A 26,303-nucleotide genomic window follows, 5' to 3' on the forward strand; every position below is an offset into this window, starting at 1 on the left:
GTTGGCATATGAATCCTTTACATAGCTTCTAGGCATTGATTTGGTTAAGTCTGAGCCTATGAATTCTGGCTTCAAATTTTTTTGGCTGGGTGCCATTTCAAATTTAAAATTCTTGAACCATCTTTCCTGGCCCCTTGGTATCTCGGTGACTGCAGATATGACCTCAGGACAAATTGGAATATCTAGCACTCTAACTCTTGAATTCAAACCAGTGAAATTGAAAGCAAAATCTTTGGTTACTTGAACGTGACCACCTTGAAGTTTTTCGCAGAATCTCCAGTAGCCCACCTGTTTGAATGCATGTTCAACCTCTCTGTTTCTCATGAGAACATCTAAACCTTCAGTCTCAGATCTAAGACATCGGCCTGATCTGTGGTTTTTCCTTTCTTCAGACATATCTATGAAATCCCTGCAAGGAAACTTGAAGATAAACCTGCACTGAATTGGTTTGAATGTTGCCTCGCTTGAGATTATAAAACTGAGAATTGCCTCGCTTGAGCTTTCAAAAAGTCCTGATGACTGCCGTCCTTAAGCTTTCCAATTGTCTTCTTATGCATGAAATAAGCATGGGAAAAAAACCAAGACTATCTCACCTCACCTTACCTTTTTTGAAATTTGAAATAGCACGTATAAGACATCTAATGAATCTAATGATGAGAATGAATGGTTGCATGTGATAAGCATGGCTCATGGATTGACACATAGTGATGAAATATTAACGGATTTTGATGGAAAAGATAGCTAGACAAGATCTGGCATGAATCCTCGATTTTGTAGTGCGACTAGTGCAAATTCTAGGTTTTGCGCTATGAAATCTCCTAGTTACGAATCCTTGTTTTCATAGCGCACATAGTGTATTTTTATGAGTTTGTGCTACGAAAACTCCTAGTTGATTTCGTAGCGCATGCCAACTTTAAAATAGTCTTAAGACATGACACCTATGAACCAATGTGGGACTAATGATAGTTAAAACAAGATTGTTGACCTCATTTAACAATGGAAACAAGACTCTATCCTATGTTTTATACTCCTTAAACAAAATAATAGAAGTGACTTGACCAAGACTGAATTACAACTTTGAAACCATACAAGTTGACCAATTTTTTTTTATAATGATAACAATGGCTCCACTTGGGATAGTGTGCCCTTGTGGTACACTAAGAAATCGTAGCTCCAGTGCTTCATCCACTTATGATAAACAGAAATTTATTTGACAAGCATCCCCTTTAGGCTTCTTGGCCTTCACCTCGAGCTTAAGCCTTCTGTTTCAGCTTGTCATTATTAGCAAAAAAACTAATAAAACGCATATATACAATGTTATGAGAAATTGGTAGTGCTTCAACAAAGATAATGCTTTAAGAACCTACCATTAACAGGTCCTCCAGCATATGATCCTCCATCAATTTCCTGCAAAATGTATTTGTTGTTTCCATGGAAAGCAGCGATATGAAAAGGACCTTTCCACAAATTCTCAAACTTATCGTGCTTGCCATTTTCTTCAATTTTGGCCTCCCATTTCAACACTTTGTCATGGATTTGGAAACTACCTTTTTTGATCTTCTTATCAAATGTATTATTGATTCTGTTCTGACCATGTTGATGACTGTCATATACTTCATTCCTATTCTCCTGCAAGACTATCAGCTGATTGATTCTCCTTTGAATGGCATTTGGTTCCTCTTCTAGTCCTTGAATTAGTTTCATTATCGCTACTCCAAGTGATGTTGGGAATATAGCTTCAGCACCGTAAACTAATTCATATGGCAAAGTCCCAATTGATCTCTTTGTACAAATCCTATCATCCCATAAGGCATACTTCAATTTCAAATGCCAAGCTTTCTTGTTTTCTTGCAGCACCTTTTTTATGATCCTTACAATACTCTTGTTTGATGATTCAACAAGGCCATTTCCTTGCGGATAGTAAGCAGTAGAGTGTCCAAGAATAATGTGATATTGGTTGGAAAAAATTAATCATTTTCTTGGACTTAAAAGCTTGAGCATTGTCAGTTATAATCTTCATTGGATAGCCAAATCTAGACAATATATTATTTTCTAGAAAAGAAATAACTACTGAATCATTAGCTTGCCTGGTTGGAATCGCTTCTATCCATTTGGTGAATTAATCCGTGGCTGTGAGAATCCAACGATGTTGCCCTGATGAAGGAGGATGAATTTCTCTAATAAAATCCAATCCCCATTGCTGAAAATGTGCCCCCACATATATAGGAACCAAAGGCAAAGGCACCAACTTTCTTCTCCCTTCAAAGATTTGACATTCATGACATGCAGCCACCCTTTTGTATATGTCTCTGAACATAGTTGGCCGAAAATATCCAGCTCTTAAGATCTTATTTATAGTAGCTTTCCAATAATGGTGTCCTCCACAATCTCCTTTATGAAATTCTTCAATCACTTTATCAGCTTCTTCTTCTAGGAGACAATTTAACAAGATCCCTCCTACATATTTCCAAAACAGATTTTGGTCATATACAAAATATCTTAAGGATTTCAGCTTGACAAACTGTTACACTAAAAAATGTCACCATGGCTATGTACAGTTAGTATGGCTCTATCAACAGTCATGCTATCCTCCTGGGCAAGTCTTAAGCCTCTGCTCTCCATGTCAAACTCCAAAAAGAGAGAAAGTCTTTATAAATGTATTTATCTCTGGGTACGCAGGTTCTCTCAACCTTACCTGCGGGTACGCACCCAATGTTCACAAAAGCTGCGTACTTGTACGCTCTGTATGTAAAGGGGCAGGTGCGTCTCCCTGTAAAGGTCAAAATGCGCAAGTTTCATCTTTAAAAAGTTACTTGTGGTCATTTCTAGAGCATTCTAGAAGGTTGTTCGACGTGTATTGGGCGCCTCCAGATGGTTCATGTACCCCTACCAAAGAGGAACTTATCCCATCAATAAGGGAGTTATCCCATCCAAAGAGGGGATTATCCCATTGATGGTGGACCTGATTAACTTCCTCTTGAGCACTATAAATACAGGCATTGGGCCAGAAGGAGGGGGGGTTGAAAGCTAAACATTTCTAAGGGTAGATGCTGCAGGAATTGGGACTCCCATTTAGAAGCTTGTGAGGAGAGATTGTCATCTTTACTTGTTCTATTTGGAAGTGGGTGAGCTTTGTCAAAGTAAAGGAGAACTCTTGATGGACCCTGGGAGGGACTTGCACAACACCAAGGCTCAGGTTGTAATTGTTCCTTTTGTTTCCTATTAATGCAAATGAGTCCATTCTTCTCAATAACTTGTTATTTATGAGTTGTTTCATGTACTCCTTGGTCTATATGTTAAATATGTTTTATCTTATGAGATTATCAAGTGCTATTTAATCGTTTGATTGTTAGTGGATGCAGGTTTCGAAGTGAAGGAGGAGCTCATCCGGATCGGCGAGGCTGGACTGCTACAACAGCGTTGGACTACAGGTAGGATCTAAACACTTGATTTCTTGTATAGTAAATGCATGTTTAGAGAAGGATTGCTCTTGTTTGTCTTGTTTGTCACTAGAGAGTCTTAGGCTCCTAGGGAGGTTGATTTGTGTCCGCACTATCGACTCTTTCCGCCTGACAAAATGGTGACTCCGCTGGGGATGCCATTGATGTGAAAGTCTTTTCCTTTGTATGCAACTTTGATCTGAGAAAAGTCATTTATTTTCTAGTTTTTGGCTCTGTGACTTTGTTTTTGGGTGGGTTAGCTTAGGGTTAGATTGAATTTAGTTTTTCTTGGTTTTTTCAGTAGGACGCACCCTCTGTGTCTTGCACAGTGCGTACCTGTACGCACTGTTTCTGTGTGCACAGAGCGGGCCCGCACCTGGCTTAATAGGTTGCCTGCGTCCCCTGCTAAAAATTAAGAAATTTCCTTTTTTTGCATTTTTCCTCTTAGATTTTGCTTTTTCTTAGATTTTACTGCCCAGATCCATTAGTCTCTTATCAAAGATCTTCACCTGAACTTGTTTCGATAACATTGAGTGTTTTAGTGGATTTCATAGAAGTTTAAGCCCTAGGGTTTGATTTTTGGGTAGGTCCTGTAGTGACTTTGGCGGTAGAAGTTGTCAAGCCTTAGATCTCTCTGGTTTTGTCAGCCTTCTTAGAAGTCGGACCTGTCATAAAGTCTACCGGTGTGAGCAACTTACCTTTGAGTGGTCTCTTTGGCAAATTTCGAAGTGCTTGTTGATTGAGTATTGAATTCCATTTTACAAAAAGAACAAAAAGATTTGAGTTTTGTTTTGACTGGTCTTTTGATTCTGCATTAGCTGGTCCTTGACTTGATTGTGGTCAAGTAAAACAACCTAGAATCATCCTTGTAGGCTTTTGCCTCGTTAGGTTTGCTTAGAGTAAATTTCTTTTTGATTTGCTTGTGAGTCAAGTTTTTCATAGATTTTATAGCTTTTGAGATTGCTTTTCATTAAAATAGATTTATATGCTTTATTAAATAAGGAAAATACAAAAACATCTCCTTTGAAAAGTTTTGTTTTAAGTAGCTTTGAAGAGTTTTGAAAGAAAAAGATTTTTTCGTGCACGTAAAGAGTGGTCATGTTTGTATGCTTGGAAAGATAAAGAGAATTGTTTCTTTGATTGTCTTTACTAAGAAAGTTGTTTTCTATAAAATTTGCATTTCTCAACTCTCTTAGTTAGGAATTTCATTGAAAGAGAAAAGTAGCATAAATCATCCTAGGTGCATTTTTGTAGTGGTTTGAGTCGAGTCTACACACCATTGGTTTCACTTCCGCTACCTTTTGTCTTTAAGAAAAACCATAAAATTAACGCTTAAAGTAAAATCAACGTAGTAACTTTTATTTACTAGGGCTCTGAAACACCAATTTAGATCAGGCTAGTGTCTTGGAGTAGGAGAGTAATTAACTCTCCAAGACAACAAAACCAAACAAGTAGCTTATCTTGTGATAGAATAAATCCAATTGTCTCATTTGTACTCTGGGAAAGCTCCTCTTAAAGGAGAAGCACGAGCTCGTGTTCGAACCAGTGAGGGGATCAATCCTCCCTCGTTGGGAACGACGCCAGACACGCACGTATTACAAACAGTAAACCTCGGATTAACCATTATCGAGGAGCCAGGGGTCACTTGTCGGTAAACCTTGGATTATTGTCAAGGAACCGGCAAGGGGATTGAGCTTGATACTCTGCCCTTGCGTGCTGTCGGAGTGTAGACTGTTCCCCCAGGTGCATTTGTTGCGGTTGGTAACCTTAGTGACCATTATCTTTAGGATTCTACCGAGGTGACGGTGGAGGGAAGATCCCACTGTACCTGGAGCAGACGTCGGCTAGACTCACTTGGATTTTCCGGGGGGTTCACTTCACTCGAGACTGTTAAAGTGGAGGAACTTGTGCCGGTCTATTCATTAAGCAGGTTGCCGGGGTAACTGTTCCACCCGCCACTTCTGTACTGAATCCGGCGATGTTGGGTTTCATCTCCAACTAGCGTTTTCAGTCTAGAAGGCTACTGTTTGTGCTTGGTTTGACGCCCTAGATTCTTTAGGCGTGTGATTCAAATTTGTTTGGTTCTTTAGCGACTTTAGGTGGTTTGATTTGAGATTTTACTTTGTTTTCGTGTGTAGTAGTTAAAAGTTTTTAGCTGTGGCGGAATTACCGAGACAGTCCCGTAGACTTCGGGGCAAGTCACCTGAGATTGTTACCGGAACTGATTTGTTGAGGAAACTCCGTAGATCACGGGGTGGATCTCCCGAAGACGTCCCGGGTCAGTACGAAGGATTGAAGGTCCTTGTAGCTCCTCCTAGTGGCAGTAGAGTAGGTTCACCTGAAGAAGGAGAATCTTCCTTGGTAGTCCATCCAGATTACCAAAGTCTAGAGACAGGTTATAATCCCGAAGCTGTTACAGTTTCTGAGCTTGCTGGTAGTTTTTCGTCTACTAGTGATATAGGCGAAGAACCTGAAATATCTGAACCTGTTACTCCGACTTCTAGTGTTCCAGATTCACCCAGAGTAGAACGAGTTATCACCGAAAATCTCCCTACTGGTTTGATTGCTATTGAAGAACTTGCTCCAGAGGAAGAAATAGGCATCTCTAACCTTGAAGGTCAACTTACTATTGACCTCAGGGAGCGTGAATCTATCTTTTACAGTCCTCCTAGAAGTACTACTTGGTACCTTTCGTTAACCAATTATTTAGACAACTCAGGGATAGGTTTTTCTCCACCTCGTACTCCTTTTCCACCAGGAGGTATTTATACTCCTGTAAATATGTCTGGTCAGTCATCCGTGTTTACTCAAACTCCTGAATCTTTCCTACACGGCGGTCCTTCTGTTCCCACCGGGTATCAGTCACTTTCTGGTATCTTTGCGGGGGAATCTCCTCAACCCGTCGATCATGGGTTATTAGCTGGAAACAATGGTAATAAACCGTTGGGTATAGGGGACATTTACATGATGTCAGGTTCAGTTCCCGTTTCTCAACCTCAAGGTGGCCAATTACCGCCTGGGGGGCAGCCTCAATTAACGCCTGGGGGGCAACCTCAAGGTACACAAATTGTGTCTGGGGGGCAGCCTCAAGGTCAGTATGTGCCTATGGTGCAATACATGCCTCAGGGTCAACCTCAGCCTCAATATGTACCCCAAGGTCAACCTCAGTATCAATATCAACCCCAAGGGTATCAACCTCAAGGGTATCAACCTCAAGGTCAAGGTCAACCCCAGTATAAGTATTTACCTCAAGGTTATCAACCTCAAGGTCAATACTCAAGTCAAGGTTATCAACCACCTCAAGGTCAGTCATATGTTCAAGGTATGGGAACTATACCTTTCAGTTATCAATCCTATCCTCAATCCGGTTATGGACCTCAGTATTCTCAACCTGTTACGGGTCAATACCCCGGAATGTTAGTGTGGGATCCATCACAGGGTCAACAGGTGTTGCAGCCAAGTATGCAGTTGGTACCTCAAGCTGGACAACCCGTAGTTTCTGGTTCACCCCAGCAACCGCAGCCTGTCCAGTCAAATGTTCAGACTTCTGTAACTTCGGTAGTTACTCAGCCGCCAATTGCACCTAGTACTCCATCTCAAACGGCTGCTGCAACTACCACAACATCTACCGCACTTACTTCTGGAGTATCGACAGCTCCGGTTTCTACTGTCTCTGCAACCACTCCTCAGGCATCTTTACCGTTGTCTAGATCTACGATTCAAACCACGGTCCAGATGCCTATAGGTCAGCCTGGTATAAGTACGGTTGTCACTACTCAACCTCAATTTGTTCAACAACCTTACCAGGGACAGTATCAACAAGGGCAAGCTGTCCAACAGCCGGTTTACCAGTATCAACCGTATCCTGGGTACACTTATCAACAACCTCAACAACCCCAGTACGGTCCGGTTAATCCTGGTTTTCCAGGAGGATATAATATCCCTAATGCGATTCCTGTTCCTAGTTATCCTGGATATCCTCCTCCTGGGGCTGGTGTCATGACTCAGAGTTTTAGAGATCCTAACCGGCAATTACCGTTTATCGCAACTTTGGATTTACCAGATTTGACGCGCCTAACGAATGATCCAATTCAATATCTTCAGTTCTGGCCGCCAATGCCAAATAAGTTGCCCAGTGATATACCCAAGTTCGAAGGTAAGCCTGGAGAGGATCCGTCCAATCATGTGATGACTTACCACCTCTGGTGTGCTTCAAATTCTATCTCGGATGATTCGATCCGCTTACGTCTTTTTCAGCGTACTCTCATTGGTCTCGCGGCCAAGTGGTACATTGAGTTACCACGGGCCTCTTTTTACAATTTTAGCCAGTTAGCTACCTCGTTCTTAACTCACTTTTAGTTGCCGGTCAGATAAGATAACGGCACGGAGTTATTAACTTCGCTAAAACAATCGACGTCCACGTATATTTCCGATCACATTCATGAGTGGAGACGTCGAAGGAGATTAGTGAAAGTTTTTATCCCGGACCAAATCTTAGCTGAATGGTTTGTTAAATCATTGTTACCGAAGATTACTGAAGATGTAGCTAAGGCCGGAGTAGTTACTGAGGAGCAAGTCATTGCTCAGGCGCAGTACCTTGACTTAGTTTATACTCAGTCGGGTACGTTACACGAGAAGATTCCAGATCTTTCAAAATCGAATCAAATCGCTGCTGCTCCTTCGGGATCTCATGCCGCTGATGGTATGATTGGTACGGTGAACACAAAGAGCAAGAAGAAGTCTTCCAAGAGTTCTACTACTCCTATAATCACCTTGCCTGATTCCCCGACAGGAGAGTCTTCTCCTGAACTTTCCGCCGATATTCACGCTGTAGAGTCATCTACAGCCAAATCAAAAAACGGTGGAAAGAAGAAAGGGAAGAAGAAGGCTAAAGCAGACAAGGCTCCGAAGGAGAAAACAGAAAAGTCGGAAACCAATGACGAAAAGCGCAAACCTCGATATCCTTGTATTATTTGTGAAGAAGATCATTTTACAAGAGATTGCCCTCATCGGGCCGAGGTTGTGAAAATAGTCAAAGGTTCTCCCACTCCTGCTGTGTTAAAGGATCCATTTCCAAAGCAGGAAAGTAAGATGATAGGTTCTTCCTCGACTGCCAGTGAAGAACCCATTTTGATGATGTCTCATGTGAGGATTGCGACTCGATCGCAAGATTATGGTAGTAAGAGTCCTGTTGATGGTAAGGAAGCAGAATCTTCTCATTCTAATCCATCAACCTCAGCTCCTGGTTCCGATCCACTACAGATCGAAAAACCTAACCCGGACTTAGTAATCAAACCGCCCGCCAAGGGTGTTCTTCGAAGGTCTGCTTTCAATCCACATGCGAGAGCATCCCAGAATTACAACATCGTTGAGGACTTAGCTGTTTCACCCTCAGCAATGTCGGCTTTAGAAGTGCTGCAATCATGCCCAGCACAACGAAAATTACTTTTGTCGGCTATCGGAGCTGTTGATGTTCAGGACCCGAATCTGATAATCTTCGATCTAGAAAATAGTACACCGCGTCTCCCTCATCAAATGGCTTTCCAGATTCCAGTGATAGTCAAAAACAGGCCTATTCATCGCACTGTGATTGATGAAGGAGCTTCTACGTGTATTATGTCGATTCAGTGTTGGAGATCACTTGGTTCTCCTTCACTGAACCAATCCCCGACCATCCTTAAGGCCTTTGATGGCCGTGGGTTCCGTCCGTTTGGTATTCTACAGGAATTGCCTATAGGGGTAGAAGGTAAAACTGTTAGTCTGGATGTGGAAGTGGTTGATGCCCCTCTAGACTACAACCTTCTTTTGGGTCGAAGTTGGTCATATGCTATGACAGCGGTCGTTTCATCGGTCTTCAGAGTAATTAAGTTTCCACATAACGGTAAGATCGTGACAATTGATCAGCTGACATACTTTTCATCCGACCCAGCCTCTTCAGAGAGTATCCAGCATGTCGGTAAGACGAAAATCCCCTATAGGGACGTTGGCGTAGGTTTAGTTAAAGATTCCGGTTTACTGGGGACTTTTCCTTTCCCTCCAATCAACGCAGACCCTTCATTTGCATCAATTCATATGATTACATCAGACAACATTATTTATGATGATCCTTGGATTGTCCCATCTGAATCTGAGATAGACTCATTCGGTGATGCTATGCCTTTGAGTCCATATGAAATTGCTTATGAAGCCATCATGTCTTTTACCGACTTGCGTTCAACCCAAATCGACCAAATGAATGTGGTCAGTGAAGAGTCGCTTTTCACATCAACCTTGGAACGGATAGCGTTTCCCGAAGTTGTGTCATCTGACGAGCAACTTCGCGAAATCCTAAGTGTAGACGATCTACCATGGGAAGATCTTCATCATAGATCTTCGTTTTTACCTGAGGATGATGCTTTTGAAAATGATTTTTCATCTATCTTTACCGCTGAATATGTCAAAGACGCTCAGAATCCAACAAAACATTCTGATTCAGAGTTGAATTTAGGGAATATTTCTCGCACTATTCCCATTGACATTTCAGTGAAGCCCGGAATTGAGGAAAACATTCATATAGGTGCCTCATGTACAACAGATGAAATTCAAACTTACAAGGCCCTATTCCAAGAATTCCGCGATGTGTTTGCCTGGTCTTACGAGGAAATGCCAGGAATCGACCCTGCCATTGTTGTTCATGAAATAAAGACCTACCCGGACGCTAAACCCGTCCGGCAACGGTTGCGTCAGATTCACCCTCGGAAAGCAACTGCGATTAAAGCAGAAGTCGAGAAGCTGTTGAAAGCAGGTTTCATTTATCCAATCCCGTTAACGGATTGGGTATCGAATATTGTTCCGGTCAACAAGAAACAAGGAACAATAAGAATCTGTATCGATTATAGGGATATAAATCGAGCTTGTCCAAAAGACAACTATCCAACGCCTTATATCGATCAAATAATTGATGATTGTGCCGGAAGTGAAATGTTTTCCTTTATGGATGGTTTTTCAGGCTATAATCAAATCAATATTCTACCTGCCGATCAACCAAAAACGGCATTCATTTGTCCGTGGGGGACATTTGCTTACTGCAAATTACCTTTTGGGCTTAAGAATGCCAGAGCCACTTTTCAACGGGCGATGTCTTACGCTTTTCATGACATCAAGCACATTGTGCAACCGTACCTCGATGATTTTCCTGCTCATTCTTTACATCGAGCTGATCACCTTGTCCACTTACGAGCAATCTTTATGAGGTGTAGACATTATCGAATTCGGTTGAATCCCCACAAGTGTGTATTCTGTATAGAGACGGGTCGATTGTTGGGATTTGTTGTTTCAAAAGCCGGCATTCGCGTCGATCCCTCGAAGGTCGAAGCTATCATCAAATTGCCTCCTCCTTCGAGTTTGCGCCAACTCCAAAGTTTGCAAGGGAAAGCAAACTTTTTACGCCGATTCATTCCAAACTACGTCGAGGTCACTAAAGGTTTTACACGGTTGTTGAAATAGAACGCTCAATTCTTTTGGGATGAGATTGCCCAACAATCTTTTGATGCACTTAAGCACGCGTTGACCCATGCACCGTTGCTGCATCCTCCCAACTACAACCAAGACTACTTCTTATACCTCGCGGCTTCGCATTCCACTATTGGAATGGTGTTAGTCCAAGAAGATGAATTCGGAGCGGAACATGTGATATATTATCTTAGTAGGACATTAAACCCCACTGAGCTAAAATATTCACATGTGGAGAAATTGGCCCTGGCAGCCGTTCAAGCTGTCCAGCGTTTTCGTCACTACATTCTTCTCCGTAAAACTACAGTTATTTCGGATTGCAACCCTATGATTTATATTTTGACTAAACAATTGCTAGGGGGCAAGTACTCTAAATGGATCGTTATCCTGCAAGAGTTCGATTTGGAGTTTGAGAAGTCCAAGTCTAAGAAATCCTTAGTTTTTGCGGAATTGATGTGTGATTTCCCGCATGCTGACACGGAAACTGTGGCAGAGGAGTCCATCACGGACGAATCTTTGTTTCTTATCAGTACTTTAGATCCGTGGTATGGGGATATAATCATCTATCTCTAAACCCAAACCTTTCGGCCTGAAGCTTCAAAGTCAGAGCGTCGAAAAATTCGATTCCAGTCCCAGCAATACAAAATTATTGGAGATACTCTTTATCGCCGGGGGGCAGACTTGGTTTTTCGACGTTGTTTAACTCACGAAGAGGCTGAGAGAGTTTTGAATGATTGTCACTCTGGAGCATGTGGCGGTCATATGTCTGGGTGTGCCACAGCTCAGAAGGTGTTGCGCGCTGGCTATTTCTGGCCGTCCATGTTTAAAGATTGTATCATTGCAGTCCGGAAATGCCACAACTGTCAAGTGTTTGATCGCAAGATGCGAGCACCACCTGCTCCTCTCCATCCTATAATTGCCGTTGGTCCATTCGCCAAATGGGGTATCGATTTTATTACTTGTAACCCTCACTCGGCCGGGGGGCATGCTTATATCATCCTCGCGGTTGATTATTTTACTAAATGGGCCGAGGCGATGCCTACATTCGACGCAAGCGGCAAAACAGCTGCAGTTTTCGTATTCAATCACATTATAACTAGGTTTGGTGTCCCACAAGCAATCATCACTGACCATGGGAGCCATTTTCGAAACATCATGATGACTGAGCTTACAAGCCAGCTTGGTTTGCGCCACGATAGCTCTACTCCTTATTATCCGCAAGCCAACGGTTTGGTTGAGTCTATCAACAAAGTTCTGGTTATCATGATCCGACGAACCATTGGTATTCATCGGTCGAATTGGCACAATATGTTATTTTCAGCGCTATGGGCATACCGAACCTCAGTGAAAACTTCAACAGGGTTCACTCCTTTCCAGCTAGTTTATGGCTTGGAAGCTGTGTTACCCATTGAATGCCAAATCCCATCACTTCAAATGGCTGTCGAATTACTCCCAGCTACTTCCGAAGAGGAGAAACGTTTATTATACTTAGCTCAGTTAGATGAGACTCGACGTGACGCTGCATTGGCAATCGAGACTCATGCGAAGCGAATGAAAGCTCAGTATGATAGAAATGTGACCCCTCGAAGTTTTTCGGAGGGAGACCTAGTGCTATTATATGATCAAGCTAACGATAAGCTAGGTGCTGGAAAATTCGTTCCTATGTGGCATGGACCCTACATTGTAAAGCGAAAGCTAGCAAAAGGGGCCTATGAGCTGGTAGATTTTGATGGGGACTCTTTGGGTAAACCCAGAAATGGACTTTACCTTAAGAGGTATTATGCTTAAATGATGGGTATGGAGAATTTTAGTTAGGTTAGGTTTTCTTTCTAGCTAGTATGTTTGTTAGTTTAGATGGTGTGCTTAGCTTAGATAGTGTGTTTTTGTTGTTATTCTGGCTTATCTTGGTTTTACTCTTGATATTGCAGATGTCGACGTCTCTCCAAACGTACATTGGATTTGCTGATGGTGCTTGTCGTAGTACACGGAATATCTCTTCCGCGGCTTGGGTTATCTATTCGCCCTCTGACGAGTTAGTTTCTATGCATGGGGTGAGCCTCGGTCAAACAACGAACAACATTGCAGAATACAGTGCAGTGGTTGAATTATTGTCTGAATCTATTTCATTCGGAATTCGACGTTTGATAGTGAGGATAGATTCTGAACTCGTTGTACTACAGCTTAATAGAGTATATGCCATTAGAAACCCTGTGTTATTAAGGTTGTTTTTGAGAGTGCGTCTCTTGGAACGTTAATTTGATTACATTGAATATCAGCATATTCCAAGGTCTTTAAATACATTAGCAGATGCAATTGCTTCTCGAATGTTGGACAGACATTTGCGATAATCATACAAGTAAATTTAAAAACATTTCATCACATATGTTAAACAAGATAAGCCGGTAATAATGATATATATATAAAAGTAGGAGCGTGTCAAAAAATATACATCGTCTTTGATCATAGGTTGAAAAACACCTTATGATCGGCAAAATGATAAGTACAAAAAACAAAAATGACATATGTGTCTACAAAGTGACTAGCCAGTCACTGGTGGTGCTCTCTATACGAGACCACTGCCCGCGCTACCCTACACAGGAACCCTTTGATGGGTCCTGGGACTACAACCACATAGCGCTGAAGTCGAATAGGAATGTCATCTATGGTGGTCTTTGGTATATCCGCCGTCAGACGCTCTAGATCCCGTTCCAGCTCGACTAAGGCCTCTGCGGCCGCATCCTGTGGGGCGGGTGCTGGTACAGCTGGTACTCTTCTCTCAAAAGCTCGGAGATTGGCCGGACGCCATGGACCTACATCTGCATTTTGAAAATTTGCCACTGTCAGTTTTGAGACGATATACATAAAAAAAAAAAAAAAAAAATAGATAACTTAAAAACTTGTGAAAAATAAAGTACCTCTGTCATCCCATTGTTCTCCCAGTGGAAGAACCATGTCCGGATCACCTCGAAAATCTACTCCGGCATACGGAAAGTCCTGGATCGCAAAAACCTGGTCCTCTAACCAGTGAAAATAACCAGCAGGGAATCGAACAACTGCCGCGCCCTCGTCAGGATGCCGGGCCATCACCGTAACCCATCGTATCAGCTTTGGCTCCCGAGGACCCAAGATATCAACAGTGAGATGCTGAGGGATCAACATCGGAACTCTCTCTAAGGCAAAGCTCACAACTAGAGGCCCATATCCAAAGGTCTTCAGTTGTCCGTTCTTTGCCCTAGTCAGTTGGGCCTTCGTATTGGCCGACACAGCATCGCACCAGTTGAAGATGGTGCCTCGAAAACAGTCAATCGCCATCCGCATTTGGGACCCGGTGGCAATATGTAAAGCGGCTGCACCACAAATTCTGGTAACCGTGAAAGCTATAACCTTGAGTTCACGCCGAGAGATGTATTTGATTTCTACGCCTTTCGCATGGTTTTGATTGGGTATGCACCAATCTGCCCGGAGACTAGCAAGGGATTGGCCACCCGGCCTGGTCCCGGCTAGATTGAGTTGCTCGCCCCTATTTTGCAAGCCAGTGAGAAAGTATATATCAGAGGGCTCTATCTCGAGTTGGTGCCCTCCGATGTAAAAACATTGCTCATGAATGTTCCATCTCTCAACCAGCCACTCCAAGAATCTCACCTGAGCCCTCATGCCAGGTATGGCCCAGTATTTATATAGTCCGCATGCTTTTAGGGCATCAATGGAAGGTTGATGATTGATTGCGGCTAAATCAACGTCCTCGTGCTCTCTTTCTCTCCAATCCAACATGGTGAGTACCCTACACACCAAGAAATGAAGATTAGAATTAATTTGGGAAAATTCAAATGGTTATTTTTGGGGTTTGGGGTTTCAAATTCCGCCCTTCGCGGGGGACGCACCCCGCGTTTAGGACACAGAGCGTCGGGACGCAGCTGGCCTGAAGGTGGGCTGCGTACCCCGACCTTTTTCCTATGTAGGAAAAGGTCGGGGGACGCAGGTCACCCTTGGGGCACCTGCGTACCCCGCAGAGCGGTTTTTAAAACCTAAAACCCCCCAAAAACCAAAACTAAAACCTAAAACAAAATTTTAATCGGATGAAATTGAAGAGGAGGATGTTGTGAAATACCTGGAAGAGACGGCGTTCGATTCTGACGGTCGGATTCTCCCCAACGACCACGGGAAGTTTCTTGCCAAAAGCCCTTTTCTCAACCTCAACAGTAAAATGGTAAAAATGACATGGTAAAAAGTCTTTTTATAGGTTTTTTGGATGAATGAATGCTAGGTTTGTTTATTTTTCACCATGGAAGGATATTTTTCAATGTATTTTTGCCTATCTTAAACAGGTATGAGTAATGTGTCGTTTTTGTGCAGGACAAAGGGATTTAGAGGGAAAATTGTCATTTTTCACGAACCAAAATATCAGAGTCATCTTTTGAGCCCTTTTCTGACTCCTAAAATATGAAAAGATTGCCGAGCGTTTCTTTTACACTCGTTAAAATGGAATTAAAAGACGGTCCCCTTATAGCCCTTTTCTGACCGTAAAAATAGGAAAAGGTTGCCGGGTTTTTGTCGTTTCAAACTCGATATTGGAAATAAAACGACGTGTCCTTGATTGCTTTTTACTTTTCAGGTCAACGACACTAATATGAAAGTACTCCTTGGTCGCAAGATCAAGCGGTTCCCCCAAGTATTATTTTATACTTTTTCGGGCTTGAGGGACACAAATTTACGAAAAAGTTCAACCTGGAGTCTTCTTAAGTTTTTCAGACTCTCTAAAATTGAAAAACGCCGAGTTTCTCCTATACTGGGCTCGTAAAAATTTCACAGTAAAGGACCTGTTCAATTACAAACAGGAACGAACCACTCCTTCCTAGGGTTCGAATCAAAACTAGGTTGGACTCATCCGAAGGATGAGCTTATAATCAAGCATATGTTATCCTCCTCAAGCTTGTTAAAAATAAAGAGGTACTTGCCAGAAATGGTGGGGGAAAAGAGAGAAGAATGATCCTATTTGTTATACTTTGTCCCAAAAGAAACTTTATTACCACTCTTGGACACGACACTTTTCATTCACCTGGGTTGGTAAATCCTTTACCTCACAGTTGATCAAACCACATTGAAAGTCTTCAGCCAGGTTCCGGGGATTAACTTTGAGTCGTTTATCACCAAGCCATCTGCTGTGTCGTTATGTGTTCAAGAGGTCTGCAAACAAAACTTTCATCTGCAAAATACTTGTCATCCATTTGACCATCCCTGAGTCAGTCCTTACAGCAACATTTCTTCAACTTGAACAAATGATTTTGTGTTGTGGGCTTGCCTGCAACGGGTCGCTTTCTATCGACATCAACACATTATCTAGAAATATGACTTAGAAATCGTCAGTACCTTGAAGTCTGCATGCATCAATGGCAGGTTTCTCGCCTTTGACGTCAGTTTACATCATTGACTCTCGATCGAAGGATTCCATGAAATGTTCGACATCAACTCATTCATTCACATCTCATGGATTGTACTGGGTACTTTGAGAACCATTGACATTACTGGTGGTCTCTCACACACTTGTTAACAGTTTACATCATCGACTGGTAATCAAGTGGTTTCTACCATGTTCGACATCAACTCATTTATTCGCATGGCTAGAATCGTACCAATTCAGGAAGCAGAAATGAAGACCCTGGATCTAGTTTCCACCATCCAGGCTGCGAGGAGTTTTGTATTCATTATCTAAGTAGACTAATCATAAACAGATGGCTGCGCCCATACTGTGTCTACAAAAGTCTATGATTATGATGTATTGCAAGATCATTCCTATATCAGAATAGTTAGTCTGTTAGTTAAAGTTTTGATCTGAGTATGGGAATGCCTACCTCAGTGATGATATAATCTTATACATGTATTTTGTGTTGAAAATTGCAGGTTCTGACCATCCCCAAAGACTTGCCAATTGGTGATGTTATCTGGTATAGCTGGTCGATGGTGAACTTCCGCCTCATACTTTTCAGAAGAATGAATAGGAATGACAAACAAACTTGCAGAAACAACAAGTGAATCTGCAATGGAGTTTTGGTCTCTAGTTTTGATAGTGAAAGAATATGCTTGAAAATTTTCCAACATATCTAACACTCGATTTTTGTATGCTCTCATTCTTACATCCTTTGTTTGATAAGCACCCTCCACTTGTTTAATAACCAATTCAGAATCTCAAAAAAAGGAAATATTTCGAGCCTTCATCTTTAACAAGACTTCTAAGCCCAAAATTAGAGATTCGTATTCGACATTATTATTTGTGCAATCAAAGTTTAGTTTGTAAGAGTAAGACTTAATTTCATCACTTGGACTTGTGATCCAAATTCCAGCTTCTGTCCCTTCCTTTCCTGTTGATCCATCAAAGTACAAAGACCACCATCTCTTCATCTCTTTCTCATTTTCTTGCTGATTTTTTGAATGCATCTCTTCTGATCCACTGTCATATGACTCATTGAAAAGAATGGCTGATCCAAGTTCAGTATCAAATGAATAAATAGGAAAATTATGAGGTTTGTCTTTGTTGCTTACCATATATGCCATTCTGGTCTCCCGATACAATCTCCCTTGCTCACCAAAAACAGGGATGGTAGCATAGGTAAGGTCCATCTGCATTGTGCCTTTGATTTTTGTTGCCCATGATCTTGACAGAAGCATCCCAACTTTGGCGGAATGTCAGCCACAACAATGTCCATGAAATTTTTTTTCGCTGGGATTTGTGCTAGACCAACAACATCTTTAATTAAACCAATGCATTGGACTCTTTTTGAATCAAAGGAGAATAAATCTTTATATGGTCTTGTTACTTGTAATCCTAACCTCTCCATGATTACCTTATGCATAAGATTATGAGAAGCCCCTGAATCCAACATAGCATTATGTAAGGTCATATCATGAATACTAATGCTTACATAGAAAGGAGGAAATTCTTCATTCTGATCATCTTCTAGCCTTCGACCCAAGTATATAGTAGGATTATCTTCTTGCACATTTAAGATATCAGTAGCTCCTGGTTGTGAATTTAACATCTCTACAATCTTACTTCTGTATTTATCTACCTTGAGAATTTCACTAAAAGGGACTGATATTTTGATTTTTGCAATTTCATTCTCAAGGTTAAAAATAGAAACAGTTTTCTCAATTTATTTGATAGGAGATGGAGGTTGAATGTCCTTTTTACCAAGAAGAGAGTCATTTTTACCTTCACCAACCCTTTGGGTATCCTTTTTGGCTTCAACTGTCTTTGAAACATCCTTCTTGGGTTGTGTTTTGTTTGCAATAATTGGTACATTTCTATTTATGACATTGTATTGTTTTTTCATTTCAAATATAGCATGTTGATATCCCCTTAAATAATCTGAAGGCTCTTCTCCTTGCTTGGTCAAAATTGACTCATCATGTTCTTCCTTAGTCAAGAAAATCCTTGACATTTCTTCATCAAGACAATGGATAGATTCTTCAAGAATCTCAGGTTCATCTTCTTCATCAACCAAATTCTGCTGAAAAGGAGGTCTCACTGGAGGATCAGGCTGTTGATTCCTATTTTCTCTTGGTCTTTATTGGTTTTGAGGTCTCCTAATTTGAGGATTTCTAAATTGAGGCTCCTGCTGCACAAGAGGAGCAGAGGTGTTTCCAAAAGCTAACCTATCCATCAACTTCTCCATGGTCTTCATCATTGAATCTATCTTATCTTCAGGAGTTGAAGAGGAAGGTTTCTCTTCTTCTTTCAATTTAGCTTTTCACATTTTTTATTTTTTAGCAGTAACCATGTTTACTTATACTTTTATTGCATCATTCTGCATATCAACAAGTGTAGCAGAATCTCTCTCTTTAAGCAACAGAGAAAAATCAGAATCAAATGCTTCAACATATCTCATTTGTGCTAAGGCTTTCGGAGGTTTTAAGCGATCTGGGATTGAATTAAACACTTTGTTAAACCTCTTTGAGAAGTTTTGAATGGTTTCATCAGGTGCCCTTCTAAGATTATTGTACTCGGTAAGAGCTTGAACTGGATTAGTTCTATTTCCCCACTTCCTTAGAAAGCTATCTTCAAACTCTACCCAATTATGAATGCTTCCTGCTGGGAGGGCTTTAAACCATTTTCTAACTTACCCGATAAAAGTTTGTGCAAATAATCTTAACTTCACATCTTCATCATAAACTTCCTCTCTGTCAGCAAAATCATTGAATTTGTCTACATGTTATTCTGCTGTGATTTCTTCATCACCACCCCATGTTGGAATTCTTGTAGCATATTTGCTAGGAAGGTCATGCAAAATAGCAGGGAGTGCAAGTGGAGCATACCTAGCAGGTACAACCATGATTAAAGGAGGAACAATAGTGATAGGGACAAAAGGGACAAAGGATGAATAACTGATATGAGGAGGATTGCTTGGTGTCTGAAAGCCACTAGGAATAGCAGAAGCAGAAGATGAATAACTAATACAAAGAGGACTACTTGGGCTCTGCAAACAAGTGACAAATGTGCTCCAATTGGGAAGAGGTAAACCAGCTTTAGATCTTAGCAAAACTTCAAAAGGATCAAGTTATTTCAGTTTATCTAAGGCTTCCCTTTCTAACAATAATTCAGAAGTAACTACTTTCAAATTTTCCTCTTTATCTTCTTGTGATACTAAGGCTGAGGTATCAATGCCTCTCTTTTGCAAATCTAAAATAATACCAATGAGTTCTTCTTCGTTTTCTGATCTAAACAACACCTCATGGATTTTATCATCAACTATTTTGTCTTCAGGACTCCTTGAGAATTCAGAGAGCAAAGATTTTGAATAGAATGGAGTACTTGGTGTTTCAGTAAATCTTTGTCTGCTCCTTGAAAGAGTGTTGGGATTGTCCACAGGAGTAGGTGGATTTGGGTCAGGATTGCTCCGTGTATATCTCCCTCTCGAAGCCACCTTTAAAACTTTGAAAATGTATGGAGTCACCAAGGTAGATTGCAGCCTCGAAAAGTTTTCTGAGCTCCTGCTACCTTCAGAAGTTCACCTTCTTGATTTCGGGAATGAATAATCTTCAGGCTCTCGGTAGATGCACCAAAATGTTATCACAAAACCTAAACCCGATAGGATGCTGATCAGGAAGACCTTGGGTAACTGTTTCAAACCAACTTTTGGCTGAGGCTTAGCCTCCTCAACCTGAGAGGGCTCTCTCACTAGGTTAAAGATTTTGATAATAGTTTAGATGGATAACTCTATGAAACAAATGAAGAAGTGTGAATGGTTGAAACATAGTCAATAAATATCCATTGGGCTTATGGAGTCAGAAAATACTTTGTATGACAACAAATTTAGCTAAACATGGAAGTCAAGGCATCAAAGTTCAATATATCATCTAACACATAGGAACATGTAGGAAACACAGTCTACAGATGCATGAAGGAAGTTAGAGCATTGCCAATGAGTTCTAAGTATCATACATTTTTACTATTGCAAATAATGAAATGAAGACAAACATAAAACAAGCCACCATTGAACTCATTTTGAATCTTGAGAAGTAAAGCCAAAGTCTGTATCCATAAAAACATAATCAGGTATAATAACACAATATGAGTATTTTTTCTGAAAATTTCCAACCCTTGGTGCATTACATCCCTTGTCATATATAGAGTTTCCTTACAAGCTTGAATTCCTTCATCGAACAAGAGGGGAATTCAAATTTCTCTAGACCTGACACCTATTGAACTTTAAACAAACTATTAGTTACAACTGACTGTAAACTAACAATCTTAGAGACCTAATTTGAGTAGGAGTGTAATTCCTTATCTATGCTGGCAACAACCTTAACTATGAAACAAACTCATTATTTGACATCTGTCCCTCTTCATGCTGGCCTTTGATTGCTTGTCCTTTAACTATCCCCGGATACTAGGAAAACTGTCCCTGTTTTTTCTGCTTTGGTCTCCAAAATGGTTCCTTGAATTCTGTTAACCATTTTATCCCTTTTAATAACATGTGATGCCTTGAATTAATCCAAATATCTTTCTCAAATACTCGTGCTAAGTCAAAACCCGTTAGGTGCTGGTTGAAGCATGACAACTGTTTGGGCTACGAAATGACTGCTGTTTTAGTAGCACAGAGTTTGGAGTTATTAAATGCCTCTCATTCTTTGGATTTTCCTTTACTTAGTATTCAAAACTTCTGAGCCGACCCTTTTGTGTCTTCTGCAGCAGCATTCTTTCATAATGGATACGCCTTTTCAATTCAAAATTGATTCAAAAAACAAAACTGGCATCTTCAGCAGTTTCGTAGCGCGCTACGAAACTGCTGTGCATTGTATGTCATTTTTAGCAGTTTCGTAGATCGCTACGAAACTGTTGTGTGATTCAAGAACACAATTTTTTGTCATTTTTTGGGATTTTTGATGGCTTATCCATATGCTATGAGCCAAATAAACTGACATTATCTATCCAAAATAACCTTCAATCTTCAAAAAGTAAACTTCACATCAAAATTGTCTCAAAATTGCTTCACTTACTGTCAGGTTCATTTATGCTGAAGCTGTTTTTCTGGTTCATCCAATTGAATCTTCAAATCTTCAACGTGTATTTTCAACATCCAGATTTTAGTTCTTAGTTTTCCATTTATCCTTCTGACATCTCTTGCCTCTTTTATTGCAGGAATAGTCTAAGTGAAGTATTGATCATGACTGATCACTACTTCATATCTTGGAACTCTCCTATCTTCCTAACTAGCTTTTGCTCTTTTGAAATTTTCCTTTTCAATTGCATGTTTTCTAGCTCTTTCCTTGAGTTGGTCAATCTCAAGATTTACAGACACCAAATTCTTTTTTATCTCCTCAAAACCATATTCCTCTTACTGAGTGATAACTACCTTACCTCTGTCATCTTTGTGCAGTTTTGATGATGGTTCTGATGGAACCACAAGTTCTTCATGTAATTCTGCTACCTCCCCTGTCTCACTTGCTTCTGGATATGCCTCTTGTATTCTTCTTGAATGCCTTGTCACAGGTCTTCTTGGTTTGAACACAAACTTTGAGACCTGGTCATCAAATTGAAGATTTTAGGAAGATTTAACCTTTTTGGTTTTGTTCTTGCTGGCTTCAAGTAGATCTGCTTGGACCAAAGGAGTCTCTTCTATGTCGATGGCCTGGAGGAGACCATTCGAACTTGCCTTTGAAGCTGGGCTTTCATCAACAATTGCAGTCTTCCCTTTTTCCTTGGCTAATTGACTTCTTGTTACCCTTCTTTGGACAATTTTAACAACAGACTGGTCTTGTTCCACCTCTTTAATTTGAACCTTCTTCCTCTGTGACTGTTGAGGGTGTCTTGAACTACTAGTGGTGTCATAAGCTCCTTCACCTGCTTTCTGGCTTTTGATTTCACAAACCTAGTTGATCTTGTTTCCTCTTGATGACTTACTGCTGGTGAAGAAATCTCCTTAGCCTTAGGACTAAGTCCTGTTTCTGTTTTAAAGCCTGTCATAAACAAGAAAGCAAACCATTCTCTTCCAATCTTTTGAAGCTCATGTAAAACAATCAACTTGATCAACCCATGATGGAATAAGGAGGTTTCACAAGCTTCTTTCTCCAATTGAACCTTACCAGACATTTTACCTAAGCTTCAAAACAGTTAAAAAGGTAAATCAAGAGATATTTCTCCAGTGAAGTGTAAGAGGAGTTTAAAATGGTAAGAGTACAACTTATGATATCTCCCCTCACAGGTGAAATATCTTTGGATGCATGTCAACAAGTTGGCATATGAATCCTTTACATAGATTCTAGGCACTGATTTGGTTAAGCCTGAGCCTATGAATTCTGGCTTCAAAATTCTTGGCAGTGTGCGATTTCAAATTTAAAGTTCTTGAACCATCTTTCTTGGCCCCTTGGTATCTCGGTGACTGCAGATATGACCTCAGGACAAATTGGAATTTCTAGCACTCCGACTCTTGAATTCAAACCAGTGAAATTGAAAGCAAAATCTTTGGTTACTTGAATGTGAGCACCTTGAAGTTTTTCGCAGAATCTCCAACAGGCCACTTGTTTGAATGCATGTTCAACCTCTCTATTTCTCATGAGCACATCTAAACCTTCAGGCTCAGCTCTAAGACATCGGCATGATTTGTGGTTTTTCCTTTCTTCAGACATGTATATGAAATCCCTGCAAGGAAACTTGAAGATAAACCTGGACTAAATTGGTTTGAACGCTACCTCGCTTGAGATTCTAAAACTAAGAACTGCCTCGCTTGAGCTTTCAAAAGGTCCTGGTGACTGCCGTCCTTAAGCTTGCCAATTGTCTTCTTATGCATGAAAGAAGCACGAGAAAAACTAAGACTATCTCACCTCACCTTACCTTTTTTGAAAATTGAAATAGCTTGTACAAGACATCTAACGAATATAATGATGAGAATGAGTGGCTGCATGTGATAAGCATGGCTCATGGACTGACTAGTGATGAAACATTAACGGATTTTGATGGAAAAGACAGCTAGACAAGATCTGGCACGAATCCCCGATTTCGTAGCGCGACCAGTGCAAATGCTGGGTTTTGTGCTACGAAATCTCCTAGTTACGAATCCCTGTTTTCGTAGTGTGCATAGTGTATTTTTATGAGTTTTCCCTACGAAAACTCCTAGTTGATTTTGTAGCACATGCCAGCTTTAAAACAATCTTAAGACATGACACCTATGAACCAATGTGGGACTAATGATAGTTAAAACAAGATTGTTGACCTTATTTAACAATGGAAACAAGACTCTATCCTATGTTTTAGACTCCTTAAACAAAACAATAGAAGTGACTTGACCAAGATTGACTTACAACTTTGAAACCATACAGGGTGACCAATTTTTTTTTTTTTTTTTTTTTTAGTGATAACAAAAGAAAATGTAAATTGTTTTTTGTTATATTAATATAAATTTGATTTGTTTTGTAGCTATTTCATTCTCACAAACGCTATTTTCTTTGTTCGAACCAGAATTTGGTCAGTTTTAGTGGATATAGAAGAATGATTTCCCATTATGTAATAGAAAGAAATGATATAACCAATACTCCAGTTCCGCAAGTTATTTCACATGATCGCCGAAGAATGATTTCTCATTCTATTATAGAAAAAAATGATATAACTAATGCTCCAGTTCCATGAGTTTTTTCACATGATCGCTAAGCTAGGATGATGTTTCTTAGAGAAAATGAAAGTGTTCGGTATCATTTTAGCGAACAAATGGTTGATGTGCATAAAAAGTTTCGGTCGAGGATTGATAGTTTGGTTTCTATGCATATGTGCCATGTATGTAATGAATGTTATCCTGGTATACAAGTTGTTAGATTGCACGAGGGGCCGATTTGTAAAAGATGTAAGTTTGAGAAAGGTGCTCATCGCTTTTCTCACTTTAACAACATGGATCCAGGTGAGTAGCCTGAGGTTCTAACAATTTTGACACAAGTTGAAGAGATGCTAATAGCATGGGTAAATCCAATATTGCAAGTAACACATGCTCATGGTGGTCAATATAAATATAGCGGCCACATGATATGTTTTCCACAAGATATTTCTTCGATTGCAAAGAAGCTTCCACGACATGTTGAAGAACTATATTTTTTTATTGTAAGAAGGCGAGGTGTACAATCTGAATACTATGAATGCTATGTGAAGAGACAACATGTGATGGATGCGTTGCGTTATAAAATTGAAATGGACAAGTACTACAGGGATGTCGAAATTGACATGGATTCAATTGCTTCTCTCCTAGAAAGACCTACTGATGTTTCTAGCAGGTTACAATATGTTGATAGTCATGTTGATGATATACCTAGGATGGATGCAGAGATTGAAACAGATGGGGCTAATTTTTTGCACTGTCACCCATCATCCTTTATTTCTTGCTTTCCTAATGAATCCCAGGAAGTTGATCGAATTAGAAGATTTATTGAAAATGGAAATAACACATCCGTTGAACCAATAGATTGGCCAAATATTGGTACATCTCCCATTAATGAATATAATATTGAAGGACTACTAGATATGGTGTTCCCCACTTTATTCCCTACAGGTGATGTTGATTGGTTGCATCCTCGAATTTGCAATGTTGAAATGCATGAATATGGTTTGCATCTATTGAGATTTTATGATTAAAGATTTGGAATCCATCCTCACTTTTGATATTTCTTGTTGAATATGATTATGCGGCATCATAGTCAGGGAACAACTTCATTTTTTTGAAGAAAAATATTCATGAAAATGTGCCTGCAACTGTTCAGGAGTTGCGTCAACAACTTTCTGATTTGCCAAATAATAAGTTGGCTGAGAAATTAATGCATTTTGGATCTTGTCTTAGGGGTACAAGAGCTTATTGGACAAAGTGTCATTCTAAATTAACTGATATGATCAACCAATTGGGTTGCCCTACTTTGTTTTTTACATTGAGTGTGGCTGACACAAAGTGGTCTGATTTGCATAGTGTTATGCCTTCAAGAAAAGATTCTGATTGAAAAAGTGAGCATGCTAGAAAGATTCAAAATGTTATTTAGTACTTGCATATAGTTTCTATGTACATGCACCAAAGATTCAATATCTTCCATGACATAGTCTTGTAGAGATATCTTGGTGCTAGAGATTTTTGGTATAGGTTTGTTGTTCTTCCTTTCTGACAATTTTATAATGATTTGAAGGAAAATGTATGTTGTTGTGATTTCTTATTATATTTTAACTGCATGTTTTCAATCCTTTCAGGTACGAGTGGTAGCATAGAGGTTCCACCCATATCCACGATTTTTTGTGGTTGCCTGAAGCACCAAATATGGAAACATTGGATTGGTCTAATGCGACTGTTATTGGTGTAGCAAAGCGGTACTTTGACAAATATGTTACAACATGGAATCTGCGTGACATACATCATCGAAAAGTCATGATCCCTTGAACTTTAAATTAAGATCCACGTGTTTTGAACACTAAACAATTTTTTTCTTGTAATGCCAAAGAAGATTATGAGCATTTAGTTAACCATGTGCAAAGGCATACAAAATGAAGTTTTGATCCTTGTTTACATAAAAAAGGGTCTGTTCTTCCATGTCGCTATCATGCTCCATGGGAGGTTCGTCTAGAGTCAATATTGTTGATAGATGAAAAAGGGAGAAAGAAGTATGAACCAACATTAAATGATGATCGTTTAAATGTTCACACTGTTGATGTTTTAACAATGCAGCAAGAAAATGTTGATTGTCAACCAGTTCTTTCTCAACATCACGTTTTAAAGTATATTGAAAAATATGCTTCACAAGTAGATAGAAGATTTGAAAGTTATCATGAAATGTTGACCATAGTTGTTGGTGGGAGTGTGTCTGAGGCTCCTGTATTATCTGCATATAGAAGGTTCCTTGCTGAGACACTTGTTGAGC

This window comes from Pinus tabuliformis, chromosome 3_2 (genome assembly GCF_031772625.1).
Source record: "Pinus tabuliformis cultivar Carrire ecotype Pingquan chromosome 3_2, CPIR1, whole genome shotgun sequence".
Classification (NCBI taxonomy): Eukaryota; Viridiplantae; Streptophyta; class Pinopsida; order Pinales; family Pinaceae; genus Pinus; species Pinus tabuliformis.